We start from the raw sequence: 10,189 nt of genomic DNA on the forward strand, positions 1-10,189 counted from the left end.
CTTACATTCAGTGATGTCTCCTCTGATGTAGATGTTCTCTGTCCTCATCTTCTCCTTTCAGACCGCCATGATGATTTCTTTTAGTTGTCTCCTGTCTCTAAAGAGTTTGACAAACAGACATCTTAGTTTCCTACTTTTCCATCATCTGAATATCTCATCCTGCCACCTCTAATACTGTGCCCGCTGTGCTCCCCAATACTACACTGCAGAAACAGATAAACCCCCTGAAAATACTAGTTACACACAGATAGTGCCCCCTTCAATAATTATTGACACACAGTGCCCTAAAAATTAATTGTGCCCAGCAAATAGTGCCCCTGACACTAATGTGGAAATATAAATACCCCACAAAAATAATTGTGCTAAGCTAATATTGTGCCAGGGTGGCCAAAAAGTCCCACCAACTGAAATAATTACCGTATTTTTTGCTTTATAAGACGCACCTGATGATAAGACGCACCTAGATTTTTGAGGAGGAAAATAAGAAAAAAATTTTTTGAACCAATAGGTGTGCTTTTGGAGGGGTTTTGAACTAATGGTGTGCTTTTGGAGGGGTTTTGAACTAATGGTGGTCTGTGGATGACGCACTGTTATGGGGGGACCTGTGGGTGACGCACTGTTATGGGGGGACCTGTGGGTGACGCACTGTTATGGGGGGACCTGTGGGTGACGCACTGTTATGGGGGGACCTGTGGGTGACGCACTGTTATGGGGGGACCTGTGGGTGACGCACTGTTATGGGGGACCTTTGGGTGACGCACTACTACGGGGTATGTAGCATCATATATAGCATCTTATGTAATGGGGATCACTATTCACACAGGGACAATATACTGTGACACATATGATACTGTGACCAGCATAAGATGATCTTATGCTGGTCACAGTATCATGTGTCACAGTATATTGTCCCTGTGTGAATAGTGACCCCCATTACACCACAGGGCACACAGTAGACTTTATATGTAAAATCTTTTAATGGCTCTGCTTTCTTCTATACCAGTACTCACTATAAAAGCAGCAGTCCGGCCAGCACGTGACGCCACTCACTCAGTCAGTCACACTCCTGCCAGCTTCATTAATGAAGTGGGAGGAGCATGACCGAGTGAGTGACGTCACGCGCCGGCAGGACCGCTGCTTTCATAGTGAGTACTGTTATAGAAGAAAGCAGAGTGTAATGAAGCCGTTTTCATATGTAAAGTCTATAATCTTCAAGCAGTGTCTCTGCTTTAAACTAGGGCAATCCTCTGTAGTGCAACTCACTATGAAAGCGGCAGGCAGAGCGGCAGCGTAACCTCGCGATGCTCACTCATTCACGCTCCTCCCACTTCCTTCCCATGAATGAGTGAGAATCGCGAGGTTACGCTGCCGCTCTGCCTGCCGCTTTCATAGTGAGTTGCACTACAGAGGATTGCCCTAGTTTAAAGCAGAGACACTGCTTGAAGATTATAGACTTTACATGTGATAATTACCGTGAGCGGGGTCCGATGTATTACAGTACAGTGACTGCATCGGGCCCCGCCGCGAGTGTTGCCACTTGCCAGCCTCCGTCCCCTCCTCCCACCCCTCTGATACATTGCGGCTTGCGATGTATCAGCGTGACCAAAGTAAACATGGCAGTGTTCGCTTTATAAGACGCACTGCTATTTTCCCCCCACTATTGGGGGGGAAAAAGTGCGTCTTATAATGCGAAAAATACGGATCTACCAGAATGCACTTAGTGTTAATGGCGCCCCCAATTGTAATAATGCCCCCCTTGTGCTACAGAAGTAATAAAGCCTCTATAGTCTCCATACTAGTTATCATGTTCCCCATAGTCCCCCCAGTAGTAATAATTCTCCTTATTATGTGTGCCAGTAGAAAAATGCCCCCTAATGTGTGCAGGTATAAAAAATACCCCCTTATAATGTGCACCAATACAAAACCTACTCTTTTATAGTGTGCGCTAGTACAAAAAAATAGCCCCTTATAAAGTGCACAAGCAAAAAATTAAATAAAATTGTTATGTGTGCCACTGAAAAAAATGCTCTCTTAAAATAAGAGCCAGAACAAAAAAATGCCCCCAGTAGAGCCATGGTGCCCGGCTATTAATGGGTGCCAGTACAAGAACATGCCACCTTATGTCTGCTAGTACAAAATGCCCCTATTTAGTGCTCCAATAGATGCCCCTATAGTGCTCCCCCCAATGGTGACCCAACAGCGAAAAAAATAAGCGCAAATACGTAACTCCATGCGGATGTCAGCGATGCAGTGCAGGTCTCTGCCGGCCTGATTCCTGAGCTGTACACTGCTGGACTCAGGTGGCACGATGATGATTACGTCCTCATGCTGCCTGTGCCAGGCTCTGATAGGCTACAAGCACTAGGTCTAAAGCTTATGAGAAGGAAAGGTCGAGCAGGGAGACATCACTCCCTTGCCCCACCACAGCACCTAACTGTATCGCTGTCCTGAGGACCATGATGCATACTTGGTGGTGCGCCACTGGCAAGGGAGGACCGCTGAGAACCCTATAGCTAGGCCCCTGCTGTGCACCCTTGCTCCTCCTGCTTCCTCTGTCAGCCTCTTTCTTGAACATTCCTGCATCTGGCCAAGTCCTGTCAATCAAAATGGAGAGGGAGAAGCTGGCAGAGCTAGCGGGAGAAGCACTGGTGCACAGAGTGGCTCAGGACTGCCCTTGGTGCACTTAACTATTCATTTGCATATGGAATAAAAGTACTTTTTTGCTCTAGAATAATGCAACGGATTGCAAAGTGAAAGGTGTCATACATTCAGCCCTACAAGACATTCTACCTGGTTTATGGGTGAATTTCCTGGTGACAGACTCTTTTTAGAGACCATCTCTAGGCTGTTGCATGAAATAATGAATTTCTTATCCTAGGAACCGCAAAGTAGAATTAAAAAAAATATTGTATTATATTGTATTTTCAAACCACATAATACCCTCATATACTGGGAAGATAATATCCAAATAATGCTGTCATAGAGTTTCCACAAAGTATTCAAAATTAATATCTGCCCAGAGATGTTACATTTTTCCAAGGTTGGGTGTAAGGACTGGCCAGGTCTGTACAGATAAGCCTACAGCACCATTATTGAGTATGGTTGCCATATTGCTTGTGCCATAACCAGACCTTCTAAAACCTAATGTGTATATAAAGTATACCCTGAGATACCACAGCAAAATTTAAAAGCCATCCCACCTGCTATGCAGAATATAGCCGTCTACTAATTGGAAAATGAACTTTGGATCCCTATAGCCACATCCCTGCTATTTTTCATGAACTAAGACTGCAGGAGGCATGGTTATAGAAATCCAAGTCAATGTCATTGGAACCATTGGCTTACCTGCATGGACTTCACCCTTACCTCCACGCAATCCTGGCCTCTGGAAATGTCAAGTAAGCTCAACGTGTGAATTGCTTGGGAGCACAAATTTCTATCCAAGGCTACCAAAAAATTCATATTGTGCTAGCTTGACCAACCAAAGACAAAAGGATTATGTGCAGGGGTGTAGCTAAAGGCTCATGGGCCCTGGTGCAAGAGTTCAGCTTGGGCCCCCCTTCCCTCAGTGCTTTGTGGCCATGGGGGCATATAGGCTTCCTGCTGGCTGAGGCAAAAATTGAAACAGCACCTCCCCCCCATACCAAATTCTCGACCTAAGCCCTTCCCTCCAGCCAGAGTTAGAGTGTAACTTGACCAGCATGCACTTTCTATAATACTGGTGTCTTCTTATGTGGCACAAGGGTCTTTGGGCCCCCTCAGGCTCCTGGGCCCGGTAGCGACTCCTACCTCTGCACCCCCTATAGCTACGCCCCTGATTATGTGTCTCTAGACTCCATCATTGTACACTGAGCTGTGGTTGTACATCCATCGTGTAGACCATGTCATCTTATATATTGACCGTGCAGGATTAGGATACTGTACATGGCCATTAGGTTACTGATCTTTGGATCCCTATAGCCACATCCCTGCTATTATTCATGAACTAAGACTGCAGGAGGCATGGTTATGCAAATCCAAGTTAATATCATTGGAACCATTGGCTTACCTGCATGGACTTCACCCTTACCTCCACGCAATCCTGGCCTCTGGAAATGTCTAGTAAGCTCAACGTGAGAATTGCTTGGGAGCACAAATTTCTATCCAAGGCTACCAAAAAATTCATATTGTGCTAGCTTGACCAACCAAAGACAAAAGATTATGTGTGTCTAGACTCCAGCATTGTACACTGAGCTGTGGTTGTACATCCATCGTGTAGACCATGTTATATTATATATTGACTGTGCAGGATTAGGTTACTGTACATGGCCACTTCTTTCAAAAACAGCATCACACCTGTCCGCGGGATTTTTTACCATTCATTTCAGTGAAACTAGATGGTAATCCCCGACACAGCCTATGGACAGGTTAGGTTTTATTTTTGGAATAAAGCAGTCATGTTTTTTTTAATCTGTACAAACCTTTGAAATGCAAAAAAAAAATGTAACAGCATCATTATACAGGATTTGTATCTCGGCTAAATTTAGCCTAACTTGAAAGCAGCCACATCTGACACATCTGATTATTTGTGAATTAAAAAAAGAGAAACTCATGCAAAATTTCTACCCGAGGAAGAATGTGATGTGAGCCTAAGATATGGTGATCATTTACGGAAAAAACCTGAGATCTAAGTGTAATATTGCTATATATGTCAGCCTTGTTGTAGTTATTCTCTTAAGGATGTCCATTGGAGGAACATGGGGAATGTTAATAGCGTTGTAATTGACTTTGATTCATTCTCGTTTAGAAATAGAGTGCCTAGCTATCACTGAAGCTTTATTCAATTTGGGACAAAAAAAAATTGTACTACTAACCTACGATGTCCACATAGAAGTGTAGAGAGCAAGATTATTAGGTCATATTATGTCCTCTTAGTCTAGGACAAGAGGTTCCACATTGCTGAACCTGTCTCTGCCCCTACAATTTCCCTAGAGCAGTATTCAACATGACTATGGGTAATCCATGAAGAAGATCCTCCACGATAGTTAGGGCAGAACCTATATCTAATCGTCCCAACCTATGATGTCCACATAAAAGTGTAGGGGACAAGATCATCAGACCATGAAATGCCCTCTTGGTCTAAGACAAGAAGTTTCACAATGATACCACATTGCTGAAGCTATATCTATTTCTTACAGGAGACCCTGCTTGAGAATCCTACAGGAAATCTAGGGCAGAACCTAGATCTAATTGTTCCAATTTGTTTTGGGTGATTGAATTTGTAGGATTCATCAGAAAAAATATGAACAAATAGGCCCACATAGGCCTGAAGTTGGTAACATTTCAAAAAGGTAAATTCAGATAAATACATTTACAGGTGATGATCTGAATTAGGTAGAGTTGGAACATTTGGTAACTACATCACCCTTCAGGGGGGAGATTGTCCAACTTTCCAGAATGACTAATAATCTGGTGTCTATCTGGGCTCTGTGATGCCAGATTGTAGGGATTTTGTCCAACCTTCCAAAAAGCTAATAATTTGGCGTCTACCTGGGCCTACAATGCCGGATTAAATGGGTTGTTTGCTTTAAGAAATTAAAGAACGATCATACTAGAAAGGTCACCTTTTGAGGAACCCTCTCCATGAGCAAGAGCGGAGAGTTCAGGAAAAAGAGTCCTCTGGTGGATTTGGCCCACCCATGGTTTCTGTACATTTGAACGGTTGGCTCTAATACTTAATTTCACCTGCATCTGAAGCTTTACGGCCAGTGGCATAGTCGAGACAGCTCATATAGCTCATCTCTTAGAACAAAGACCATCTCCTTCTTTGGAGGACCCAGCCAATTCATTTCAATATGTAATGCCTTATTTTCCCTGTGGAGGCACTGCAGGGAATAAAAAAAACTTACTTCCAGGTTCCCTTATAGTTCATTGATGGGTATCCCACACTTTCAGCACTTCTAACTAAAAGGGATTGTCTAAAGCACAGAGCTCCTTTAGATTACTTTTACTGTGTATGAGGCTGTACACAACATTTGTCTTTGTGGCCTTTGGGATGTTCCACCTATCCCTTTTTTAATGGGGAAAGTGAACGGGCAGAATTTCGAAGAAACCGGGGAAAGAAAATAGGGGTCAATTCACCTGGAGGAGGAGGAGTTTTTTAAATGTCTAGATAAACGTCTTGCAGGAAGCGATAGTGACTACCGGCGAATGATGTGTCTACCCGGCTTCATGGAGGCATATTATTTTGTCATTATCTCCCATTTAGAGAAGTGACAGCCCTGTTCTGCTGTTTTTGATATGCCGATGGCAGACGAGAGAGGTTCTTACGAGGAGAGATTTCGACAAATGCAGCTTTGGCAAAAACACAGAAGATACAGAACTTGTATTCTGCATACATAAGCAAATCTTGATGCCGGTTTGGAGTAATAAACCTGCACATCAAGATGTGATACATTTGGAAATATCACCCCGGTCTCTGCGCTGCGTCGGCGTCTTATCAATAGAATCACAATTTATTGTGTTATTTCTTGCTAATGATTTCTTACGGCACATCTATCGGTCTGGGAGCCGCGGAAAATTAACTGTAATTTACAAGACGTCGTAAATGGTTATAAAGTGACAGTCTCCGACACATAATTTTCCAGCCTGAGAAATAATATATACTTCTATCTATACAACTGATAAGTAGTATTAATGTCTGAAATTCCACAGATGTAATTTCCAGCATAACTTAAGCATTAAAAAGCACCTGTCAGCAGGACCTGCTGTATTAAACCATACATACTACCTAAGTAGGGTTGATTCTGCTGAGTAAAATGATACATGTCTTGTGTAAATCGGTTGTGGTGTTCCAGAGTAAAAAAAACTTTCATTATTTATGCAAATGAGGGCCTCAGGGTACCGCGGGGGCATGACCTATCAGCTCCTCACCTTTCCAGTTCTGGCTCCACCCCTCAGTGTACTGTATTTGCATAAAGAATAAAAGTCTTTTTATTTCAGGAATGCCACAGCCGATTTTAACAAGACAGGTTTCATTTAAATCAGCAGGATCCAACCAACTAGGCAGTATGCATGGTTTAATAGGGTTGATCCTACTGGCAGGTGATCTTTAAGTTTAAAACTTAGCAGGGCTTATCAGTACCCTGCCTGATGTGTCTTTTTTTAGTTAATAAAGTGACAATTGGCAGTTACTAGTTGGAAGCATAACTCTACACACTAGGACACTGTCAGACTTTGAAGGGACACACCCCTATGGTAAGGGAGATGGTAACACCTAGTTGTCAATATGTTCATGCATTTCTAAGAGGAATAACACAGAATCTTATAAGAGATGCTTATGAATTGTTGGTTCAAAAAAGTTGTGCCACACCTGTCTACAGCAACAACTTAGATCACTGTCAAAAAGATAGACAGGAGTATTCTTTGCCAGTTTCTGGCAACCCATTTGCATTGAAGAGATCTAGAGGGTCTCATCAGCCAAACTGGCTCATCAGCCAGTTTGGCTGATGAGCTAATTTGTATACTTCTTTCCCATGGAGCATTGCCTTTAAGATAAGTATCTTAAAGGCAATGCTCCATGGGAAAGAAGTATATAAATTAGCTCATCAGCCAAACTGGACACTCTTCCAAAAGGAAGTCTATGTAGGCAATATACAGCGGCGTGCCTAGGGTGTTTGGCACCCAGGGCAGTTCCTTTCTCTGCCCCCCCCCCTCCAATACCTGACCACATACCTCTTACATCCAGGGACATCTACTGTCATGTAGACCTTCTCTTTCCTCTTCTCCTCTGTTTGACCCAGACCACCATGACAAATTCTTTCAGATGCATCTCGTCTCTACAGATGTTTGTGACACAGACACGTTAGATTTCTCAGTTTTCCCATAAACCTCCCCATCCTGGTGTCCCCACAGTGTCATCCTGCTGCCACCCCCAATACTGTGCCCGTTGTGCCCCCCAATGCCCCAGGTACTATACTGCTGAAAAAATAGTGACCCTAATATACATAATTGGGGTCACTTATCAAACTGGTGTAAAGTAGAACTGGATTTCCAAAAGAGCTGTCAAAAATGTAAGGTGGAATCTGATTGGTTGCTATGGGCAACTAAGCCAGTTCTACTTTACACCAGTTTGAAAAATTACCCCAAATGTCCCTATAGCGTCTACAGCAGCTATAATATCCTCTAGAGACCCCAGTAATAATACCACCCTATATTGTGCTCTAGGCAATAATCTCTGTATAGTGTCCCCAGAAATAATAGAATTGCGCCTACAGTGCCTCCCCAATAGCAAGGCCCCCCACACTGCCCCATACAGTAATTTCCCCCACACTGCCCCCACACAGTAGTTTCCCCCACACTGCCCCCACACAGTAATTTCCCCCACACTGCCCCCACACAGTAATTTCCCCCACACTGCCCCCACACAGTAGTTTCCCCCACACAGTAGTTTCCCCACATAGTAATTTCCCCCACACAGTAGTTTCCCCCACACAGTAGTTTCCCCCACATAGTAATTTCCCCCACACTGCCCCCACACAGTAATTTCCCCCACACTGCCCCCACACAGTAGTTTCCCCCACACTGCCCCCACACAGTAATTTCCCCCACACTGCCCCCACACAGTAATTTCCCCCACACTGCCCCCACACAGTAATTTCCCCCACACTGCCCCCACACAGTAATTTCCCCCACACTGCCTCCACACAGTAGTTTCCCCCACACAGTAGTTTCCCCACATAGTAATTTCCCCCACACTGCCCCCACACAGTAATTTCCCCCACACTGCCCCCACACAGTAGTTTCCCCCACACTGCCCCCACACAGTAATTTCCCCCACACTGCCCCCACACAGTAGTTTCCCCCACACTGCCCCCACACAGTAATTTCCCCCACACTGCCCCCACACAGTAGTTTCCCCCACACTGCCCCCACACAGTAATTTCCCCCACACTGCCCCCACACAGTAGTTTCCCCCACACAGTAGTTTCCCCACATAGTAATTTCCCCCACACTGCCCCCACACAGTAATTTCCCCCACACTGCCCCCACACAGTAATGTGCCCCACACAATAATTTCCCCCACACTGCCCCCACACAGTAATTTCCCCCACACTGCCCCCACACAGTAATGTGCCCCACACAATAATTTCCCCCACACTGCCCTCACACAGTAGTTTCCCCCACACTGCCCCCACACAGTAGCTTCCCCCACACTGCCCCCACACAGTAGCTTCCCCCACACTGCCCCCACACAGTAGATTCCCCACATAGTAATTTCCCCCACACTGCCTCCACACAGTAGTTTCCCCCATATAGTAATTTCTCCCACACTGCCCCCACACAGTAATGTGTCCCACACAGTAATTTCCCCCACACTGCCCCCACACAGTAATGTGTCCCACACAGTAATTTCCCCCACACTGCCCCCACACAGTAATGTGTCCCACACAGTAATTTCCTCCACACTGCCCCCACACAGTAGTTTCCACCACACTACCCCACATAGTAATTTCCCCCACACAGTAGTTTCCCCCACATTACCTCATATAGTAATTTGCCCCCACATAGTAATCCCTCCCATAATAATTTGCCCCCACATAGTAATCCCTCCAATAATAATTTGCCCCCACACAGTATCCCACGATAATATTTTCCCCCGCATAGTAATTTGCCCCATACTGCAATTTCCCCCCGATGTACTGTCCTCCTGTGTGTGTCCCTGATGTACATGTTCCCCAATGCACATGTCCTCCTGTCTGTCCCCCCAATGTCCCCCAAAGTTGGCACATAAAATGAAAAAAAAAAAAGAATCTAAATACTCACCTATGTCCAGGCGCACAATGGCAGTGTAACAGTACAGCCTGGATCACAGCGGCTCCCTGTGACGATACGCTGACTTGCGCTCCAGCGTGGAACGCACCGGCCGTCTGCGATGATACGCTGGCTTGCGTTCCAGCGTGGAACGCAGTGGCCGCCGGGCCGTCCTGTGACTCCGCCCACTTACCGTCCGGCCCTTAAATAGAAGACAGGTGCTAAGCAGGGTGTTCCACTAATGGAGTGCGCACCCTGCTAGCTCCACTGCATCTGAGGACTCTGTCCACATATCCAGACCTGGATCCCTAACAACAGCGTGAAGGACTGTCTACCTTCTTGCCACTGGCTTCCCCACTGCTGGCTTCCTAGCCAGGACCAACTAACCGCAAGTATA

This window comes from Bufo bufo, chromosome 11, assembly GCF_905171765.1.
Source record: "Bufo bufo chromosome 11, aBufBuf1.1, whole genome shotgun sequence".
NCBI lineage: Eukaryota > Metazoa > Chordata > Amphibia > Anura > Bufonidae > Bufo > Bufo bufo.